General features: G+C 49.2%; 1 protein-coding gene across 1 annotated transcript in view; it reads right to left on the bottom strand.

The window, feature by feature from the left end:
* LOC138672439 (oocyte zinc finger protein XlCOF8.4-like) overlaps positions 1-14,602 on the bottom strand; it is a 33,308-nt gene extending 18,706 nt beyond the window's left edge. The window contains exon 1 of the mRNA XM_069760412.1: positions 14,576-14,602. The gene's annotated coding sequence lies outside the window, so the exon portion shown is untranslated. The remainder of the gene's footprint in view (positions 1-14,575) is intronic.
* Positions 14,603-23,612: the final 9,010 nt, after the last annotated feature.

Raw genomic sequence — 23,612 nt, 5'->3', positions numbered from 1 at the left:
ATTCTCGTCTCATTTACTGACCCTGGAATCGGCATTGGTAATACTGCAGGAGATATTCATTATTGTTAAACATTAAAAAAATTAACTCTTTTGGGCACTAGAACATAGAAGTACACCGCAGGGACGGCTGCAACAAAACAAACATGGCGTCTAAGAACATAGTAACATAGTAACATATAGTAACATAGTTAGTAAGGCCGAAAAAAGACATTTGTCCATCCAGTTCAGCCTATATTCCATCATAATAAATACCCAGATCTACGTCCTTCTACAGAACCTAATAATTGTATGATACAATATTGTTCTGCTCCAGGAAGACATCCAGGCCTCTCTTGAACCCCTCGACTGAGTTCGCTATCACCACCTCCTCAGGCAAGCAATTCCAGATTCTCACCGCCCTAACAGTAAAGAATCCTCTTCTATGTTGGTGGAAAAACCTTCTCTCCTCCAGACGCAAAGAATGCCCCCTTGTGCCCGTCACCTTCCTTGGTATAAACAGATCCTCAGCGAGATATTTGTATTGTCCCCTTATATACTTATACATGGTTATTAGATCGCCCCTCAGTCGTCTTTTTTCTAGACTAAATAATCCTAATTTTGCTAATCTATCTGGGTATTGTAGTTCTCCCATCCCCTTTATTAATTTTGTTGCCCTCCTTTGTACTCTCTCTAGTTCCATTATATCCTTCCTGAGCACCGGTGCCCAAAACTGGACACAGTACTCCATGTGCGGTCTAACTAGGGATTTGTACAGAGGCAGTATAATGCTCTCATCATGTGTATCCAGACCTCTTTTAATGCACCCCATGATCCTGTTTGCCTTGGCAGCTGCTGCCTGGCACTGGCTGCTCCAGGTAAGTTTATCATTAACTAGGATCCCCAAGTCCTTCTCCCTGTCAGATTTACCCAGTGGTTTCCCGTTCAGTGTGTAATGGTGATATTGATTCCCTCTTCCCATGTGTATAACCTTACATTTATCATTGTTAAACCTCATCTGCCACCTTTCAGCCCAAGTTTCCAACTTATCCAGATCCATCTGTAGCAGAATACTATCTTCTCTTGTATTAACTGCTTTACATAGTTTTGTATCATCTGCAAATATCGATATTTTACTGTGTAAACCTTCTACCAGATCATTAATGAATATGTTGAAGAGAACAGGTCCCAATACTGACCCCTGCGGTACCCCACTGGTCACAGCGACCCAGTTAGAGACTATACCATTTATAACCACCCTCTGCTTTCTATCACTAAGCCAGTTACTAACCCATTTACACACATTTTCCCCCAGACCAAGCATTCTCATTTTGTGTACCAACCTCTTGTGCGGCACGGTATCAAACGCTTTGGAAAAATCGAGATATACCACGTCCAATGACTCACCGTGGTCCAGTCTATAGCTTACCTCTTCATAAAAACTGATTAGATTGGTTTGACAGGAGCGATTTCTCATAAACCCATGCTGATATGGAGTTAAACAGTTATTCTCATTGAGATAATCCAGAATAACATCCCTCAGAAACCCTTCAAATATTTTACCAACAATAGAGGTTAGACTTACTGGCCTATAATTTCCAGGGTCACTTTTAGAGCACTTTTTGAATATTGGCACCACATTTGCTATGCGCCAGTCCTGCGGAACAGTCCCTGTCGCTATAGAGTCCCTAAAAATAAGAAATAATGGTTTATCTATTACATTACTTAGTTCCCTTAGTACTCGTGGGTGTATGCCATCCGGACCCGGAGATTTATCTATTTTAATCTTATTTAGCCGATTTCGCACCTCTTCTTGGGTTAGATTGGTGACCCTTAATATAGGGTTTTCATTGTTTCTTGGGATTTCACCTAGCATTTCATTTTCCACCGTGAATACCGTGGAGAAGAAGGTGTTTAATATGTTAGCTTTTTCCTCGTCATCTACAACCATTCTTTCCTCACTATTTTTTAAGGGGCCTACATTTTCAGTTTTTATTCTTTTACTATTGATATAGTTGAAGAACAGTTTGGGATTAGTTTTACTCTCCTTAGCAATGTGCTTCTCTGTTTCCTTTTTGGCAGCTTTAATTAGTTTTTTAGATAAAGTATTTTTCTCCCTATAGTTTTTTAGAGCTTCAATGGTGCCATCCTGCTTTAGTAGTGCAAATGCTTTCTTTTTACTGTTAATTGCCTGTCTTACTTCTTTGTTTAGCCACATTGGGTTTTTCCTATTTCTAGTCCTTTTATTCCCACAAGGTATAAACCGCTTACAGTGCCTATTTAGGATGTTCTTAAACATTTCCCATTTATTATCTGTATTCTCATTTCTGAGGATATTGTCCCAGTCTACCAGATTAAGGGCATCTCTAAGCTGTTCAAACTTTGCCTTCCTAAAGTTCAGTGTTTTTGTGACTCCCTGACAAGTCCCCCTAGTGAAAGACAGGTGAAACTGTACAATATTGTGGTCGCTATTTCCTAGATGCCCGACCACCTGCAGATTTGTTATTCTGTCAGGTCTATTAGATAGTATTAGGTCTAAAAGTGCTGCTCCTCTGGTTGGATTCTGCACCAATTGTGAAAGATAATTTTTCTTGGTTATTAGCAGAAACCTGTTGCCTTTATGGGTTTCACAGGTTTCTGTTTCCCAGTTAATATCCGGGTAGTTAAAGTCCCCCATAACCAGGACCTCATTATGGGTTGCAGCTTCATCTATCTGCTTTAGAAGTAGACTTTCCATGGTTTCTGTTATATTTGGGGGTTTGTAACAGACCCCAATGAGAATTTTGTTACCATTTTTCCCTCCATGAATTTCAACCCATATGGACTCAACATCCTCATTCCCTTCGCTAATATCCTCCCTTAATGTGGACTTTAGACAAGACTTTACATAGAGACAAACCCCTCCTCCTCTCCGATTTTTACGATCCTTTCTAAACAGACTGTAACCCTGTAAGTTAACTGCCCAGTCATAGCTTTCATCTAACCATGTCTCGGTTATTCCCACTATGTCAAAGTTACCTGTAGATATTTCTGCTTCTAGTTCTTCCATCTTGTTTGTCAGGCTTCTGGCGTTTGCGAGCATGCAGTTTAGAGGATTTTGTTTTGTTCCAATCTCCTCACTGTGGATTGTTTTAGAAATGTTCTTACCTCCCTTCTGAGTATGTTTTCCTGGGTCTTCTTTGTTCAAGTCTAATGTTTTTCTTCCCGTCCCCTCTTCTTCTAGTTTAACGCCCTCCTGATGAGTGTAGCGAGTCTTCTGGCGAATGTGTGTTTCCCAGGTTTGTTGAGGTGTAGTCCGTCTCTGGCGAGGAGTCCATCATACCAGTAATTCACACCGTGGTCCAGGAATCCGAATCCTTGTTGTCTGCACCATCGTCTTAGCCAGTTGTTTGCATCAAGGATCCTGTTCCATCTCCTGGTGCCATGCCCGTCTACTGGAAGGATAGAAGAAAAAACTACCTGTGCATCCAGTTCCTTTACTTTCTTCCCCAACTCTTCAAAGTCCTTGCAGATTGTCGGTAGGTCCTTCCTTGCCGTGTCATTGGTGCCAACATGTATCAGAAGAAATGGGTGGACGTCCTTGGAGCTGAAGAGCTTTGGTATCCTATCGGTCACATCCTTGATCATCGCACCTGGAAGGCAGCATACTTCTCTTGCAGTTATGTCCGGTCTGCAGATGGCTGCTTCTGTGCCTCTCAGTAGTGAGTCTCCCACCACCACCACTCTTCGTTGCTTCTTGGCTGTACTTTTTGCTGTCACTTGTTGCTGTGTGCCCTTTTCTTTTTTGCTTGCTGGTATTGCTTCATTCTTAGGTGTGCCATCTTCATCCTCTACAAAGATTTGATATCGGTTCTTCAGTTGTGTGGTTGGTGATTTCTCCATGGTCTTCTTGCTTCTTTTGGTCACATGCTTCCACTCATCTGCTTTTGGAGGTTCTCTGACACTTTTTGCACCTTCTGTGACCAGTAGAGATGCTTCTGTTCTGTCTAGAAAGTCTTCATTCTCTTTGATGAGTTTCAAAGTTGCTATTCTTTCTTCCAGACCCCGCACCTTTTCTTCTAAAAGGGCCACTAGTCTACACTTCTGACAGGTGAAATTGGATTCTTCTTGTGGTCGATCTGTGAACATGTAGCACATGCTGCAGCTCACCATGTAGGTTGTCACATCTGCCATGTTGCTCCTAGATCCTGCTGACTTGCTGTGTGTTTTCCTTCTTGTGTAATCTACTCAGCCAAGCTCTCTTGCAATAATGTCCTACAGGCAAAAATTCGCGCGTCGTAAGGTGCGCGGTTTGGTGATGCTTTCGAAGCAGCTAGTCCCGGCTGTACCCAACGATCTTCTAGCTTAGGGAGACTTCGCTTCTCCCAGAAGGCACCTGGAATATGCAAATTAGCCTCCTGAAGCTTGAATCCCTGGTTTGGTGATGCTTTCGAAGCAGCTGGTCCCGGCTGTACCCAACGATCTTCTAGCTTAGGGAGACTTCGCTTCTCCCAGAAGGCACCTGGAATATGCAAATTAGCCTCCTGAAGCTTGAATCCCTGGTTTGGTGATGCTTTCGAAGCAGCTGGTCCCGGCTGTACCCAACGATCTTCTAGCTTAGGGAGACTTCGCTTCTCCCAGAAGGCACCTGGAATATGCAAATTAGCCTCCTGAAGCTTGAATCCCTGGTTTGGTGATGCTTTCGAAGCAGCTGGTCCCGGCTGTACCCAACGATCTTCTAGCTTAGGGAGACTTCGCTTCTCCCAGAAGGCACCTGGAATATGCAAATTAGCCTCCTGAAGCTTGAATCCCTGGTTTGGTGATGCTTTCGAAGCAGCTGGTCCCGGCTGTACCCAACGATCTTCTAGCTTAGGGAGACTTCGCTTCTCCCAGAAGGCACCTGGAATATGCAAATTAGCCTCCTGAAGCTTGAATCCCTGGTTTGGTGATGCTTTCGAAGCAGCTGGTCCCGGCTGTACCCAACGATCTTCTAGCTTAGGGAGACTTCGCTTCTCCCAGAAGGCACCTGGAATATGCAAATTAGCCTCCTGAAGCTTGAATCCCTGGTTTGGTGATGCTTTCGAAGCAGCTGGTCCCGGCTGTACCCAACGATCTTCTAGCTTAGGGAGACTTCGCTTCTCCCAGAAGGCACCTGGAATATGCAAATTAGCCTCCTGAAGCTTGAATCCCTGGTTTGGTGATGCTTTCGAAGCAGCTGGTCCCGGCTGTACCCAACGATCTTCTAGCTTAGGGAGACTTCGCTTCTCCCAGAAGGCACCTGGAATATGCAAATTAGCCTCCTGAAGCTTGAATCCCTGGTTTGGTGATGCTTTCGAAGCAGCTGGTCCCGGCTGTACCCAACGATCTTCTAGCTTAGGGAGACTTCGCTTCTCCCAGAAGGCACCTGGAATATGCAAATTAGCCTCCTGAAGCTTGAATCCCTGGTTTGGTGATGCTTTCGAAGCAGCTGGTCCCGGCTGTACCCAACGATCTTCTAGCTTAGGGAGACTTCGCTTCTCCCAGAAGGCACCTGGAATATGCAAATTAGCCTCCTGAAGCTTGAATCCCTGGTTTGGTGATGCTTTCGAAGCAGCTGGTCCCGGCTGTACCCAACGATCTTCTAGCTTAGGGAGACTTCGCTTCTCCCAGAAGGCACCTGGAATATGCAAATTAGCCTCCTGAAGCTTGAATCCCTGGTTTGGTGATGCTTTCGAAGCAGCTGGTCCCGGCTGTACCCAACGATCTTCTAGCTTAGGGAGACTTCGCTTCTCCCAGAAGGCACCTGGAATATGCAAATTAGCCTCCTGAAGCTTGAATCCCTGGTTTGGTGATGCTTTCGAAGCAGCTGGTCCCGGCTGTACCCAACGATCTTCTAGCTTAGGGAGACTTCGCTTCTCCCAGAAGGCACCTGGAATATGCAAATTAGCCTCCTGAAGCTTGAATCCCTGGTTTGGTGATGCTTTCGAAGCAGCTGGTCCCGGCTGTACCCAACGATCTTCTAGCTTAGGGAGACTTCGCTTCTCCCAGAAGGCACCTGGAATATGCAAATTAGCCTCCTGAAGCTTGAATCCCTGGTTTGGTGATGCTTTCGAAGCAGCTGGTCCCGGCTGTACCCAACGATCTTCTAGCTTAGGGAGACTTCGCTTCTCCCAGAAGGCACCTGGAATATGCAAATTAGCCTCCTGAAGCTTGAATCCCTGGTTTGGTGATGCTTTCGAAGCAGCTGGTCCCGGCTGTACCCAACGATCTTCTAGCTTAGGGAGACTTCGCTTCTCCCAGAAGGCACCTGGAATATGCAAATTAGCCTCCTGAAGCTTGAATCCCTGGTTTGGTGATGCTTTCGAAGCAGCTGGTCCCGGCTGTACCCAACGATCTTCTAGCTTAGGGAGACTTCGCTTCTCCCAGAAGGCACCTGGAATATGCAAATTAGCCTCCTGAAGCTTGAATCCCTGGTTTGGTGATGCTTTCGAAGCAGCTGGTCCCGGCTGTACCCAACGATCTTCTAGCTTAGGGAGACTTCGCTTCTCCCAGAAGGCACCTGGAATATGCAAATTAGCCTCCTGAAGCTTGAATCCCTGGTTTGGTGATGCTTTCGAAGCAGCTGGTCCCGGCTGTACCCAACGATCTTCTAGCTTAGGGAGACTTCGCTTCTCCCAGAAGGCACCTGGAATATGCAAATTAGCCTCCTGAAGCTTGAATCCCTGGTTTGGTGATGCTTTCGAAGCAGCTGGTCCCGGCTGTACCCAACGATCTTCTAGCTTAGGGAGACTTCGCTTCTCCCAGAAGGCACCTGGAATATGCAAATTAGCCTCCTGAAGCTTGAATCCCTGGTTTGGTGATGCTTTCGAAGCAGCTGGTCCCGGCTGTACCCAACGATCTTCTAGCTTAGGGAGACTTCGCTTCTCCCAGAAGGCACCTGGAATATGCAAATTAGCCTCCTGAAGCTTGAATCCCTGGTTTGGTGATGCTTTCGAAGCAGCTGGTCCCGGCTGTACCCAACGATCTTCTAGCTTAGGGAGACTTCGCTTCTCCCAGAAGGCACCTGGAATATGCAAATTAGCCTCCTGAAGCTTGAATCCCTGGTTTGGTGATGCTTTCGAAGCAGCTGGTCCCGGCTGTACCCAACGATCTTCTAGCTTAGGGAGACTTCGCTTCTCCCAGAAGGCACCTGGAATATGCAAATTAGCCTCCTGAAGCTTGAATCCCTGGTTTGGTGATGCTTTCGAAGCAGCTGGTCCCGGCTGTACCCAACGATCTTCTAGCTTAGGGAGACTTCGCTTCTCCCAGAAGGCACCTGGAATATGCAAATTAGCCTCCTGAAGCTTGAATCCCTTCAGGTGACAGAGTTTGGCTGAATGCCCCCCGCCCCCAAGTACTGGATAGTATGGTGCGGCCTCGTTATTACGATACTTACATGCCTAATAATGGTGTCGGGGCTGCAATGTATGAAGGTCTATTAGGCCAGAGGCAGCGTCCAATAAGTTCCTTTTACCGCCATTATACACATTAAAGTTCCATGAAATCACTGATTTCGGGAGTTTGGGCGACTATATAATGTATTTGGGGGCCTCCCGACAGATGATGTCAGGGCAGAGAAGGATCGTACATCTTGAATTTCAGAGGATAATCCGTTTGTTCTTCCTGTAGATAATCCTCCGCTAGAGGAGTCTGGAGGCAACTCTCTCATACAGACCCCAGGAAAGCTGGAATATTTGTGTGTATGGGGGAGTCGGGAGAGATGGCCGTCTGCCAAATGACCGTTCAGCCAACTCTTATCTCATGTGTATGGGGCCGTTAGTGTTACACTGACAGCAGTGATGATACACGGCACTACAGTAGTACAGGGCATCATCGGAGCCATCAGAGGCTTGGATGTTGTGTGATCGCACTGATCAGAGGAGTATAACAAAGGTTTAACCCCCTTCACAACCTTGGACGTACACTACTGTTCCAAAGTTTGGGGTCACGCAGACAATTTTGTGTTTTCCATGGTAACTCATACTTATATTAATCCAATAAGTTGCCAAATGAATGTAAAATCTAGTCCAGACATTGACGATGTTCAAAAAAAGATTTTTATTTGAAATAATAATTTTCTCCTTCAGGCTTTGCTTTCGTCACAGAATGCTCCTTTGCAGCAATTCCAGCATTGCAGACCATTGGCATTCTAGCAGTTAGTTTGCTGAGGTCATCTGGAGACATTTCCCCCTCGTGCTTCCAGAAGCCCCCCACAAGTTGGTTTGGCTTGTTCTGCACTTTTTTGCACCATACGGTCAAGCTGCTCCCACCACAGCTCAATGGTGTTGAGATCTGGTGGTTGTGCTGGCCGCTCCATTACAGATAGATAACAGCTGCTGCTTCTTCCCTAAATAGTTCCTGTATAATTTGGAGGTGGCTTTGGGTCATTGTCCTGTCGTAGGATGAAATTGGCTCCAATCAAGCGCTGTCCACAGGGTATAGCACGGCGCTGCAAAATGGAGTGATAGCCTTCCTTATTTAAAATCCCTTTTACCTTGTACAAATCTCCCACTTTACCAGCACCAAAGCAACCCCAGATCATCACATTACCTCCACCATGCTTGACAGATGGCGTCACACTCTTCCAGCATCTTTTCAGTTGTTCGGCGTCTCACAAATGTTCTTCTGTGTGATCCAAACACCTCAAACTTGGATTTGTCTGTCCATAACACTTTTTTCCAATCTTCCTCTGTCCAATGTCTGTGTTATTTTGCCCATATTAATCTTTTATTAGCCAGTCTCAGATATGGCTTAATATTTGCCTCTCTGCCCTGAAGGCCGGCATCCCGGAGTCGCCTCTCCACTGCAGATGTTGACACTGGCGTTTTGTGTGTACTATTTAATGAAGCTGCCAGTTGAGGACCTGTGAGGCATCGATTTCTGAATCTACAGACTGTAATGTACTTGTCTTGTTGCTCAGTTGTGCAGCGCGGCCTCCCACTTCTCTGTCTACTCTGGTTAGAGCCTGTTTGTGCTCTGCTCTGAAGGGAGTAGTACACACCGTTGTAGGAAATCTTCAGTTTCTTGGCAATTTCTCGCATGGAATAGCCTTCATTTATAAGAACAAAAATAGACTGACGAGTTTCACATGAAAGTTCTTTTTCTCTGGCCATTTTGAGAGTTCAATGGAATCAACAAATTTATTCCTCCAGATTCTCAACTAGCTCAAAGGAAGGTCAGGTTTATAGGTTCTCTAATCAGCCAAACTGTTTTCAGCTGTGCTAACATACTTGCACAAGGGTTTCCAAGGGTATTGTAACCATCCATTAGCCTTCTCACACAGTTAGCAAATACAACGTACCATAAGAACACTGGAGTGATAGTTGTTGGAAATGAGCTTCTATACACCTATGGAGATATTGCATTACAAACCAGACGTGTGCAGCTGGAATAGCCATTTACCACAATAACAATGTAGAGAGTGTATTTCTGAATCATTTAATGTTAGTTTCATTGGAAAAACTGTGCTTTTCTGTCAAAAATAAGGAAATTATTAAAGTGACCCTAAACTCTTGAACGATCGTGTATCCTTATGTCTAGGTTGCTAAATACTTACCAATCTTGGATGTATGGATTCATCATATGTTTAATTCGACAATGTGACCATAGTCGTGGTGATCGCATTAAGGTGCCTACAATCGACGGATTCAGAGATTCTGGCAATTAAGTGGCCTGAAAGACTGATGTCCAGACTATGATTGGTGATGTAACAGCACAGATCATAGGCTGGGGCCTAGCAACGACAGCGTCACCAGGGCCAGCATTGATTGATGCGATCAGACGATGACATTGATTGCATCATTCACAGGACACACAGGCTATCTGACCTCAGTATGTACACACTGCACTTGCTGGTACTGTAGGAATATTATACTGTGTGGGGGATGGCGGTACTGTGGGAACATTATACTGTGTGGGGGGATGGCGGTACTGTGGGAACATTATACTGTGTGTGGGGGGATGGCGGTACTGTGGGAACATTATACTGTGTGTGGGGGGATGGCGGTACTGTGGGAACATTATACTGTGTGTGGGGGGATGGCGGTACTGTGGGAACATTATACTGTGTGTGGGGGGATGGCGGTACTGTTGGAACATTATACTGTGTGTGGGGGGATGGCGGTACTGTGGGAACATTATACTGTGTGTGGGGGATGGCGGTACTGTGGGAATATTATACTGTGTGCTGGGGGATGGCGGTACTGTGGGAATATTATACTGTGTGTGGGGGGATGGCGGTACTGTGGGAATATTATACTGTGTGTGGGGGATGGAGGTACTGTGGGAATATTATACTGTGTGTGGGGGGATGGCGGTACTGTGGGAACATTATACTGTGTGTGGGGGGATGGCGGTACTGTGGGAACATTATACTGTGTGTGGGGGGATGGCGGTACTGTGGGAACATTATACTGTGTGTGGGGGGATGGCGGTACTGTGGGAACATTATACTGTGTGTGGGGGGATGGTGGTACTGTGGGAATATTATACTGTGTGTGGGGGGATGGCGGTACTGTGGGAATATTATACTGTGTGTGGGGGGATGGCGGTACTGTAGGAACATTATACTGTGTGTGGGGGGATGGCGGTACTGTGGAAACATAATACTGTGTGTGGGGGGATGGCGGTACTGTGGGAATATTATACTGTGTGTGGGGGGATGGCGGTACTGTGGGAACATTATACTGTGTGTGGGGGATGGCGGTACTGTGAGAATATTATACTGTGTGTGGGGGGATGGCAGTACTGTGGGAACATTATACTGTGTGGGGGATGGAGGTACTGTGGGAATATTATACTGTGTGTGGGGGGATGGCAGTACTGTGGGAACATTATACTGTGTGGGGGATGGAGGTACTGTGGGAATATTATACTGTGTGTGGGGGGATGGAGGTACTGTGGGAATATTATACTGTGTGTGGGGGGATGGCAGTACTGTGGGAACATTATACTGTGTGGGGGATGGAGGTACTGTGGGAATATTATACTGTGTGTGGGGGGATGGCAGTACTGTGGGAACATTATACTGTGTGGGGGATGGAGGTACTGTGAGAATATTATACTGTGTGTGGGGCATGGCGGTACTGTGGGAATATTATACTGTGTGTGGGGGGATGGCAGTACTGTGGGAACATTATACTGTGTGGGGGATGGAGGTACTGTGGGAATATTATACTGTGTGTGGGGGGATGGAGGTACTGTGGGAATATTATACTGTATGTGGGGGATGGCGGTACTGTGGGAATATTATACTGTGTGTGGGGGGATGGCGGTACTGTGGGAATATTATACTGTGTGTGGGGGGATGGCAGTACTGTGGGAACATTATACTGTGTGTGGGGGGATGGCAGTACTGTGGGAACATTATACTGTGTGGGGATGGAGGTACTGTGGGAATATTATACTGTGTGTGGGGGATGGCGGTACTGTGGGAACATTATACTGTGTGTGGGGGGATGGCGGTACTGTGGGAACATTATACTGTGTGTGGGGGGATGGCGGTACTGTGGGAATATTATACTGTGTGTGGGGGGATGGCGGTACTGTGGGAATATTATACTGTGTGTGGGGGGATGGCGGTACTGTGGGAATATTATACTGTGTGTGGGGGATGGCGGTACTGTGGGAACATTATACTGTGTGTGGGGGATGGCGGTACTGTGGGAACATTATACTGTGTGTGGGGGATGGCGGTACTGTGGGAACATTATACTGTGTGGGGGATGGCGGTACTGTGGGGGGGATGGCGGTACTATGGGAACATTATACTGTGTGTGGGGGATGGCGGTACTGTGGGAACATTATACTGTGTGGGGGATGGCGGTACTGTGGGAATATTATACTGTGTGGGGGGGTTGGTGGTACTGTGGGAACATTATACTGTGTGTGGGGGGATGACGGTACTGTGGGAATATTATACTGTGTGTGGGGGATGGCGGTACTGTGGGAACATTATTCTGTGTGTGGGGGGATGGCGGTACTGTTGGAATATTATACTGTGTGGGGGATGGCGGTACTGTGGGAATATTTTACTGTGTGTGGGGGATGGCGGTACTGTGGGAACATTATACTGTGTGTGGGGGATGGCAGTACTGTGGGAATATTATATTGTGTGGGGGATGGCAGTACTGTGGGAATATTATACTGTGTGTGGGGGGATGGCGGTACTGTGGCAATATTATACTGTGCGGGAGATGGAGGTACTGTGGGAATATTATACTGTGTGGGGGATGGCGGTACTGTGGGAATATTATACTGTGTGTGGGGGGATGGCGCTACTGTGGGAACATTATACTGTGTGTGGGGGATGGCAGTACTGTGGGAATATTATACTGTGTGGGGGATGGCAGTACTGTGGGAATATTATACTGTGTGTGGGGGATGGCGGTACTGTGGGAACATTATTCTGTGTGTGGGGGATGGCGGTACTGTGGGAATATTATACTGTGTGGGGGATGGCGGTACTGTGGGAACATTATACTGTGTGGGGGATGGCGGTACTGTGGGAATATTATACTGTGTGGGGGTATGGCGGTACTGTGGGAACATTATACTGTGTGGGGGATGGCGGTACTGTGGGAACATTATACTGTGTGGGGGATGGCGGTACTGTGGGAATATTATACTGTGTGGGGGGATGGCGGTACTGTGGGAACATTATACTGTGTGGGGGATGGCGGTACTGTGGGAACATTATACTGTGTGTGGGGGGATGGCGGTACTGTGGGAACATTATACTGTGTGTGGGGGGATGGCGGTACTGTGGATTATACTGTGTGTGGGGGATGGCGGTACTGTGGGAATATTATACTGTGTGTGGGGGATGGCGGTACTGTGGGAATATTATACTGTGTGTGGGGGATGGCGGTACTGTGGGAACATTATTCTGTGTGTGGGGGGATGGCGGTACTGAGGGAATATTATACTGTGTGGGGGATGGCGGTACTGTGGGAATATTATACTGTGTGTGGGGGATGGCGGTACTGTGGGAACATTATACTGTGTGTGGGGGATGGCAGTACTGTGGGAATATTATACTGTGTGGGGGATGGCAGTACTGTGGGAATATTATACTGTGTGTGGGGGGATGGCGGTACTGTGGGAATATTATACTGTGTGGGGGGATGGCAGTACTGTGGGAATATTATACTGTGTGTGGGGGGATGGCGGTACTGTGGGAATATTATACTGTGTGTGGGGGATGGCGGTACTGTGGGAACATTATTCTGTGTGTGGGGGGATGGCGGTACTGTGGGAATATTATACTGTGTGGGGGATGGCGGTACTGTGGGAATATTATACTGTGTGTGGGGGATGGCGGTACTGTGGGAACATTATACTGTGTGTGGGGGATGGCGGTACTGTGGGAATAATATACTGTGTGGGGGGATGGTGGTACTGTGGGAACATTATACTGTGTGGGGGATGGCGGTACTGTGGGAATATTATACTGTGTGGGGGGATGGCGGTACTGTGGGAACATTATACTGTGTGGGGGATGGCGGTACTGTGGGAATATTATACTGTGTGTGGGGGATGGCGGTACTGTGGGAATATTATACTGTGTGTGGGGGATGGAGGTACTGTGGGAATATTATACTGTGTGGGGGGGATGGCGGTACTGTGGGAATATTATACTGTGTGGGGGGGATGGCGGTACTGTGGGAACATTATACTGTGTGGGGGGGATGGCGGTACTGTGGGAATATTATACTGTGTGTGGGGGATGGCGGTACTGTGGGAATATTATACTGTGTGTGGGGGATGGCAGTACTGTGGGAACATTATACTGTGTGGGGGGATGGCGGTACTGTGGGAATATTATACTGTGTGGGGGGATGGCGGTACTGTGGGAATATTATACTGTGTGGGGGGATGGCGGTACTGTGGGAACATTATACTGTGTGTGGGGGATGGCGGTACTGTGGGAACATTATACTGTGTGTGGGGGATGGCGGTACTGTGGGAATATTATACTGTGTGTGGGGGATGGCGGTACTGTGGGAATATTATACTGTGTGTGGGGGATGGCAGTACTGTGGGAACATTATACTGTGTGGGGGGATGGCGGTACTGTGGGAATATTATACTGTGTGGGGGGATGGCGGTACTGTGGGAATATTATACTGTGTGGGGGGATGGCGGTACTGTGGGAACATTATACTGTGTGTGGGGGATGGCGGTACTGTGGGAACATTATACTGTGTGGGGGGGATGGCGGTACTGTGGGAATATTATACTGTGTGGGGGGATGGCGGTACTGTGGGAACATTATACTGTGTGTGGGGGGATGGCGGTACTGTGGGAACATTATACTGTGTGGGGGGATGGCGGTACTGTGGGAATATTATACTGTGTGTGGGGGGATGGCGGTACTGTGGGAATATTATACTGTGTGGGGGCATTATTAATGGGGCCCTGTACTAGGAGAACAATCCGCTCCCTCACTTCCTGTCCTCCATAGTTGGCTCGTATGTATCTATTACAGGAAACAGAACAACAACGTTATGATTCTTATAAAGTGGCAACAACAACCCCAAAAGAGTCTCAGTGCAGAAGGGGTTAATGTCCCCGCACTCAGTAATGGCGAATCTCCACCTACCTCCACCTGCAGAGCCGCCACCACATATATGGCTGCTCTGTGCGCACAGGACCTGTGATGAGGTCACCGGAGGGGAGGAGTCAGGGGTCACATGATCAGGGCCTCAGTGTGTGCAGGACTCTGCTGTGCTGGTTGTCATGGTGCCGGATGAGGGGAAGTTGATGTGAGGGGTCAGGAGGGGTTTACAGTGTGGATGGAGCTGAGCCGTGTGTACGAGGTGTACGGAGCGGAGCCGTGTGTACGAGGTGTACGGAGCGGAGCCGTGTGTAAGAGGTGTACGGAGCGGAGCCGTGTGTGTACGAGGTGTACGGAGCGGAGCCGTGTGTGTACGAGGTGTACGGAGCGGAGCCGTGTGTGTACGAGGTGTACGGAGCGGAGCCTTGTGTGTAAGAGGTGTACGGAGCGGAGCCGTGTGTGTACGAGGTGTACGGAGCAGAGGCGTGTGTGTACGAGGTGTACGGAGCGGAGCCGTGTGTACGAGGTGTACGGAGCGGAGCCGTGTGTGTACGAGGTGTACGGAGCGGAGCCGTGTGTACGAGGTGTACGGAGCGGAGCCGTGTGTGTACGAGGTGTACGGAGCGGAGCCGTGTGTGTACGAGGTGTACGGAGCGGAGCCGTGTGTGTACGAGGTGTACGGAGCGGAGCCGTGTGTGTACGAGGTGTACGGAGAGGAGCCGTGTGTACGAGGTGTACGGAGAGGAGCCGCGTGTGTACGGGGTGTACGGAGCGGAGCCGTGTGTGTACAAGGTGTACGGAGCGGAGCCGAGTGTGTACGAGGTGTACAGAGCGGAGCCGTGTGTGTACGAGGTGTACGGAGCGGAGCCGTGTGTGTACGAGGTGTACGGAGCGGAGCCGTGTGTACGAGGTGTACGGAGCGGAGCCGTGTGTACGAGGTGTACGGAGCGGAGCCGGGTGTACGAGGTGTACGGAGCGGAGCCGTGTGTACGAGGTGTACGGAGCGGAGCCGTGTGTGTACGAGGTGTACTGAGCTGAGCCGTGTGTGTACGAGGTGTACGGAGCTGAGCCGTGTGTGTACGAGGTGTACGGAGCGGAGCCGTGTGTACGAGGTGTACAGAGCGGAGCCGTGTGTACGAGGTGTACGGAGCGGAGCCGTGTGTACGAGGTGTACGGAGCGGAGCCGTGTGTGTACGAGGTGTACGGAGCGGAGCCGTGTGTGTACGAGGTGTACGGAGCGGAGCCGTGTGTGTACGAGGTGTACGGAGCGGAGCCGTGTGTGTACGAGGTGTACGGAGCAGAGCCGTGTGTGTACGAGGTGTACGGAGCAGAGCCGTGTGTGTACGAGGTGTACGGAGCAGAGCCGTGTGTGTACGAGGTGTACGGAGCGGAGCCGTGTGTATGAGGTGTACGGAGCGGAGCCGTGTGTATGAGGTGTACGGAGCGGAGCCGTGTGTGTACGAGGTGTACGGAGCGGAGCCGTGTGTACGGAGCGGAGCCGTGTGTGTACGAGGTGTACGGAGCGGAGCCGTGTGTATGAGGTGTACGGAGCGGAGCCGTGTGTACGAGGTGTACGGAGCGGAGCCGTGTGTACGAGGTGTACGGAGAGGAGCCGTGTGTACGAGGTGTACGGAGCGAAGCCGTGTGTGTACGAGGTGTACGGAGCGGAGCCGTGTGTACGAGGTGTACGGAGCGGAGCCGTGTGTGTACGAGGTGTACGGAGCAGAGCCGTGTGTGTACGAGGTGTACGGAGCAGAGCCGTGTGTGTACGAGGTGTACGGAGCGGAGCCGTGTGTATGAGGTGTACGGAGCGGAGCCGTGTGTATGAGGTGTACGGAGCGGAGCCGTGTGTGTACGAGGTGTACGGAGCGGAGCCGTGTGTACGAGGTGTACGGAGCGGAGCCGTGTGTGTACGAGGTGTACGGAGCGGAGCCGTGTGTATGAGGTGTACGGAGCGGAGCCGTGTGTACGAGGTGTACGGAGAGGAGCCGTGTGTACGAGGTGTACGGAGCGGAGCCATGTGTACGAGGTGTACGGAGCGGAGCCGTGTGTATGAGGTGTACGGAGCGGAGCCGTGTGTACGAGGTGTACGGAGAGGAGCCGTGTGTACGAGGTGTACGGAGTGGAGCCGCGTATGTACGAGGTGTACGGAGCGGAGCCGTGTGTACGAGGTGTACGGAGAGGAGCCGTGTGTACGAGGTGTACGGAGCGGAGCCGTGTGTACGAGGTGTACGGAGCGGAGCCATGTGTATGAGGTGTACGGAGCGGAGCCGTGTGTACGAGGTGTACGGAGAGGAGCCGTGTGTACGAGGTGTACGGAGTGGAGCCGCGTGTGTACGAGGTGTACGGAGCGGAGCCGTGTGTACGAGGTGTACGTAGCGGAGCCGTGTGTACGAGGTGTACGTAGCGGAGCCGTGTGTACGAGGTGTACGGAGCGGAGCCGTGTGTGTACGAGGTGTACGGAGCGGAGCCGTGTGTACGAGGTGTACGGAGCGGAGCCGTGTGTGTACGAGGTGTACGGAGCGGAGCCGTGTGTACGAGGTGTACGGAGCGGAGCCGTGTGTGTACGAGGTGTACGGAGCGGAGCCGTGTGTACGAGGTGTACGGAGCGAAGCCGTGTGTGTACGAGGTGTACGGAGCGGAGCCGTGTGTACGAGGTGTACGGAGCGGAGCCGTGTGTGTACGAGGTGTACGGAGCGGAGCCGTGTGTACGAGGTGTACGGAGCGGAGCCGTGTGTGTACGAGGTGTACGGAGCGGAGCCGTGTGTACGAGGTGTACGGAGCGGAGCCGTGTGTGTACGAGGTGTACGGAGCGGAGCCGTGTGTACGAGGTGTACGGAGCGAAGCCGTGTGTGTACGAGGTGTACGGAGCGGAGCCGTGTGTACGAGGTGTACGGAGCGGAGCCGTGTGTGTACGAGGTGTACGGAGCGGAGCCGTGTGTGTACGAGGTGTACGGAGCGGAGCCGTGTGTATGAGGTGTACGGAGCGGAGCCGTGTGTATGAGGTGTACGGAGCGGAGCCGTGTGTGTACGAGGTGTACGGAGCGGAGCCGTGTGTGTACGAGGTGTACGGAGCGGAGCCGTGTGTACGAGGTGTACGGAGCGGAGCCGTGTGTGTACGAGGTGTACGGAGCGGAGCCGTGTGTATGAGGTGTACGGAGCGGAGCCGTGTGTACGAGGTGTACGGAGAGGAGCCGTGTGTACGAGGTGTACGGAGCGGAGCCGTGTGTACGAGGTGTACGGAGCGGAGCCGTGTGTACGAGGTGTACGGAGCGGAGCCGTGTGTACGAGGTGTACGGAGCGGAGCCGTGTGTACGAGGTGTACGGAGAGGAGCCGTGTGTACGAGGTGTACGGAGTGGAGCCGCGTATGTACGAGGTGTACGGAGCGGAGCCGTGTGTACGAGGTGTACGGAGAGGAGCCGTGTGTACGAGGTGTACGGAGCGGAGCCGTGTGTACGAGGTGTACGGAGCGGAGCCGTGTGTATGAGGTGTACGGAGCGGAGCCGTGTGTACGAGGTGTACGGAGAGGAGCCGTGTGTACGAGGTGTACGGAGTGGAGCCGCGTGTGTACGAGGTGTACGGAGCGGAGCCGTGTGTACGAGGTGTACGTAGCGGAGCCGTGTGTACGAGGTGTACGTAGCGGAGCCGTGTGTACGAGGTGTACGGAGCGGAGCCGTGTGTGTACGAGGTGTACGGAGCGGAGCCGTGTGTGTACGAGGTGTACGGAGCGGAGCCGAGTGTGTACGAGGTGTACGGAGCGGAGCCGTGTGTGTACGAGGTGTATGGGGAGGAGCCGTGTGTACGAGGTGTACGGAGCAGAGCCGTGTGTGTACGAGGTGTACGGAGCGGAGCCGTGTGTGTACGAGGCGTACGGAGCGGAGCCGTGTGTGTACGAGGTGTACGGAGCGGAGCCGTGTGTGTACGAGGTGTATGGGGAGGAGCCGTGTATGTATGAGGTGAACAGAGCGGAGCCGTGTGTGTACGAGGTGTACGGAGTGGAGCCGCATGTGCAAGGTGTTTGTAGCGGAGTCGTGTGCGTACGAGGTGTATGGAGCAGAGTCGCATGTGTACGAGGTGTACGGAGCGGATGCTGGCTGTGTAGGATCGGAGCAGATATTGCTCCTCGCTCTGGCACAGGAGACACGGAGGTCTTTATCAGTGGCGTATCACAGCTGCAGCAATGTGAGCAGTCAGCTGCGCAGCTGGATGACACTTCAGCGCCGTGGGAGTGGAAGCTGCCGGCTGCTGTGAGGGTGCGCGGTGAAAGGTGTGTGTGTGTAGTGATGGAGAAGGCAATGATGGGGGTGGGGGTAACCACGTGTGGCCATTATACTGTACCCAGCATTGTGTGGGGCCATTATACTGTATGGACCATCACGTGGGGCAAGTATACTGTACGCAGCATCATGTGGGGCCATTATACAGTATGGAGCATAATGTGGCCATTATACAGTATGGAGCATAATGTGGCCATTATACAGTATGGAGCATCATGTGTGGCCATTATACAGTATGGAGCATAATGTGGCCATTATATAGTATGGAGCATCATGTGTGGCCATTATACAGTATGGAGCACTGTGTGGCCATTATACAGTATGGAGCACTGTGTGGCCATTATACAGTATGGAGCACTGTGTGGCCATTATACAGTATGGAGCATCATGTGGGGCCATTATACAGTATGGAGCATCATGTGTGGCCTTTATACAGTATGGAGCACTGTGTGGCCATTATACAGTATGGAGCATCATGTGTGGCCATTATACAGTATGGAACATAATGTGGCCATTATACAGTATGGAGCACTGTGTGGCCATTATACAGTATGGAGCATCATGTGGGGCCATTATACAGTATGGAGCACTGTGTGGCCATTATACAGTATGGAGCATCATGTGTGGCCATTATACAGTATGGAGCATAATGTGGCCATTATACAGTATGGAGCACTGTGTGGCCATTATACAGTATGGAGCACTGTGTGGCCATTATACAGTATGGAGCATCATGTGAGGCCATTATACAGTATGGAGCATCATGTGTGGCCTTTATACAGTATGGAGCACTGTGTGGCCATTATACAGTAAGGAACATCATGTGCGGCCGTTATACAGTATGGAGCACTGTGTGGCCATTATACAGTATGGAGCATCATGTGCGGTCATTATACAGTATGGAGCATCATGTGTGGCCATTATACAGTTTGGAGCATCATGTGCGGCCAATATACAGTATGGAGCAACATGTGGAGCCATTATACAGTATGGAGCATCATGTGCGGCCGTTATACAGTATGGAGCACTGTGTGGCCATTATACAGTATGGAGCATCATGTGTGGCCATTATACAGTATGGAGCATTATGTGCGGTCATTATACAGTATGGAGCATCATGTGAAGCCATTATACAGTATGGAGCATCATGTGCGGTCATTATACAGTATGGAGCATCATGTGGAGCCATTATACAGTGTGGAGCATCATGTGCGGTCATTATACAGTATGGAGCATCATGTGGAGCCATTATACAGTAAGGAACATCATGTGTGGCCATTATACAGTATGGAGCATCATGTGTGGCCATTATACAGTATGGAGCAACATGTGGAGCCATTATACAGTATGGAGCATCATGTGTGGCCATTATACAGTATGGAGCATCATGTGGGGCCATTATACAGTATGGAGCATCATGTGTGGCCATTATACAGTATGGAGCATGACGTGGGGCCAGTACACTGTACACAGCATCATTTGGGGCCATTATACAGTATGGAGCATCATGTGCGGCCATTATACAGTATGGAGCATCATGTGCGGCCATTGTACAGTATGGAGCATCATGTGTGGCCATTATACAGTTTGGAGCATCATGTGTGGCCATTATACAGTATGGAGCATCATGTGTGGCCATTATACAGTATGGAGCATCATGTGTGGCCATTATACAGTATGGAGCATCATGTGTGGCCATTATACAGTATGGAGCATCATGTGTGGCCATTATACAGTATGGAGCATCATGTGCGGCCATTATACAGTATGGAGCATCATGTGTGGCCATTATACAGTATGGAGCATCATGTGTGGTCATTATACAGTATGGAGCATCATGTGTGGCCATTATACAGTATGGAGCACTGTGTGGCCATTATACAGTATGGAGCATCATGTGCGGTCATTATACAGTATAGAGCATCATGTGCGGTCATTATACAGTATGGAGCACTGTGTGGCCATTATACAGTATGGAGCATCATGTGCGGTCATTATACAGTATAGAGCATCATGTCCGGTCATTATACAGTATGGAGCATCATGTGTGGCCATTATACAGTATGGAGCATCATGTGTGGCCATTATACAGTATGGAGCATCATGTGTGGCCATTATACAGTATGGAGCATCATGTGTGGCCATTATACAGTATGGAGCACTGTGTGGCCATTATACAGTATGGAGCATCATGTGGGGTCATTATACAGTATGGAGCATCATGTGTGGCCATTATACAGTATGGAGCATCATGTGTGGTCATTATACAGTATGGAGCATCATGTGTGGCCATTATACAGTATGGAGCACTGTGTGGCCATTATACAGTATGGAGCATCATGTGCGGTCATTATACAGTATGGAGCATCATGTGCGGTCATTACACAGTATAGAGCATCATGTGCGGTCATTATACAGTATGGAGCTTCATGTGCGGCCATTATACAGTATGGAGCACTGTGTGGCCATTATACAGTACGGAGCATCATGTGTGGCCATTATACAGTATGGAGCATAATGTGGCCATTATACAGTATGGAGCAATGTGTGGCCATTATACAGTATGGAGCATCATGTGGGGCCATTATACAGTATGGAGCACTGTGTGGCCATTATACAGTATGGAGCATCATGTGTGGCCATTATACAGTATGGAGCATAATGTGGCCATTATACAGTATGGAGCATCATGTGCGGTCATTATACAGTATGGAGCAACATGTGGAGCCATTATACAGTATGGAGCATCATGTGCGGCCGTTATACAGTATGGAGCACTGTGTGGCCATTATACAGTATGGAGCATCATGTGTGGCCATTATACAGTATGGAGCAACATGTGGAGCCATTATACAGTATGGAGCATCATGTGCAGCCATTGTACAGTATGGAGCATCATGTGTGGCCATTATACAGTTTGGAGCATCATGTGTGGCCATTATACAGTATGGAGCATCATGTGTGGCCATTATACAGTATGGAGCATCATGTGTGGCCATTATACAGTATGGAGCATCATGTGTGGCCATTATACAGTTTGGAGCATCATGTGTGGCCATTATACAGTATGGAGCATCATGTGTGGCCATTATACAGTATGGAGCATCATGTGTGGCCATTATACAGTATGGAGCATCATGTATGGCCATTATACAGTATGGAGCATCATGTGTGGCCATTATACAGTATGGAGCATCATGTGCGGCCATTATACAGTATGGAGCATCATGTGTGGCCATTATACAGTATGGAGCATCATGTGTGGCCATTATACAGTATGGAGCATCATGTGTGGCCATTATACAGTATGGAGCACTGTGTGGCCATTATACAGTATGGAGCATCATGTGCGGTCATTATACAGTATAGAGCATCATGTGCGGTCATTATACAGTATGGAGCATCATGTGCGGCCATTATACAGTATGGAGCATCATGTGCGGCCATTATACAGTATGGAGCACTGTGTGGCCATTATACAGTATGGAGCATCATGTGTGGCCAGTATACAGTATGGAGCATCGTGTGGCCATTATACAGTATGGAGCATCATGTGTGGCCATTATACAGTATGGAGCATCATGTGTGGCCATTATACAGTATGGAGCACTGTGTGGCCATTATACAGTATGGAGCATCATGTGGGGTCATTATACAGTATGGAGCATCATGTGTGGCCATTATACAGTATGGAGCATCATGTGTGGTCATTATACAGTATGGAGCATCATGTGTGGCCATTATACAGTATGGAGCACTGTGTGGCCATTATACAGTATGGAGCATCATGTGCGGTCATTATACAGTATAGAGCATCATGTGCGGTCATTATACAGTATGGAGCATGATGTGCGGCCATTATACAGTATGGAGCATCATGTGCGGCCATTATACAGTATGGAGCACTGTGTGGCCATTATACAGTACGGAGCATCATGTGCGGTCATTATACAGTATAGAGCATCATGTCCGGTCATTATACAGTATGGAGCATCATGTGTGGCCATTATACAGTATGGAGCATCATGTGTGGTCATTATACAGTATGGAGCATCATGTGTGGCCATTATACAGTATGGAGCATCATGTGTGGCCATTATACAGTATGGAGCATCATGTGTGGCCATTATACAGTATGGAGCATCATGTGTGGCCATTATACAGTATGGAGCACTGTGTGGCCATTATACAGTATGGAGCATCATGTGCGGTCATTATACAGTATAGAGCATCATGTCCGGTCATTATACAGTATGGAGCATCATGTGTGGCCATTATACAGTATGGAGCATCATGTGTGGTCATTATACAGTATGGAGCATCATGTGTGGCCATTATACAGTATGGAGCATCATGTGTGGCCATTATACAGTATGGAGCATCATGTGTGGCCATTATACAGTATGGAGCACTGTGTGGCCATTATACAGTATGGAGCATCATGTGTGGCCATTATACAGTATGGAGCATCATGTGTGGTCATTATACAGTATGGAGCATCATGTGTGGCCATTATACAGTATGGAGCATTGTGTGTGGCCATATTTTTGTGTATTATTATTATTTATTTATATAGCACCATTGATTCCATGGTGCTGTACATGAGAAGGGGTTACATACAAGTTACAAATATCACATACAGTAAACAAACTAACAATGACGGACTGATACAGAGGGGCGATACACCTCCTCCGGTAGCTCCGGTGTTGGCGAGGCGGTAGCTCCGGTGTTGGTGAGGCGGTAGCTTCGATAGTGATGAGGCAGCAGCGGTGTCAGTGTAGGCTGTAGGCTTTCCTGAAGAGAT

Source organism: Ranitomeya imitator, chromosome 3, assembly GCF_032444005.1.
Source record: "Ranitomeya imitator isolate aRanImi1 chromosome 3, aRanImi1.pri, whole genome shotgun sequence".
NCBI lineage: Eukaryota > Metazoa > Chordata > Amphibia > Anura > Dendrobatidae > Ranitomeya > Ranitomeya imitator.
Note: the sequence above shows the minus strand (reverse complement) of the source record. Positions and strands in the feature narration are given on the sequence as shown.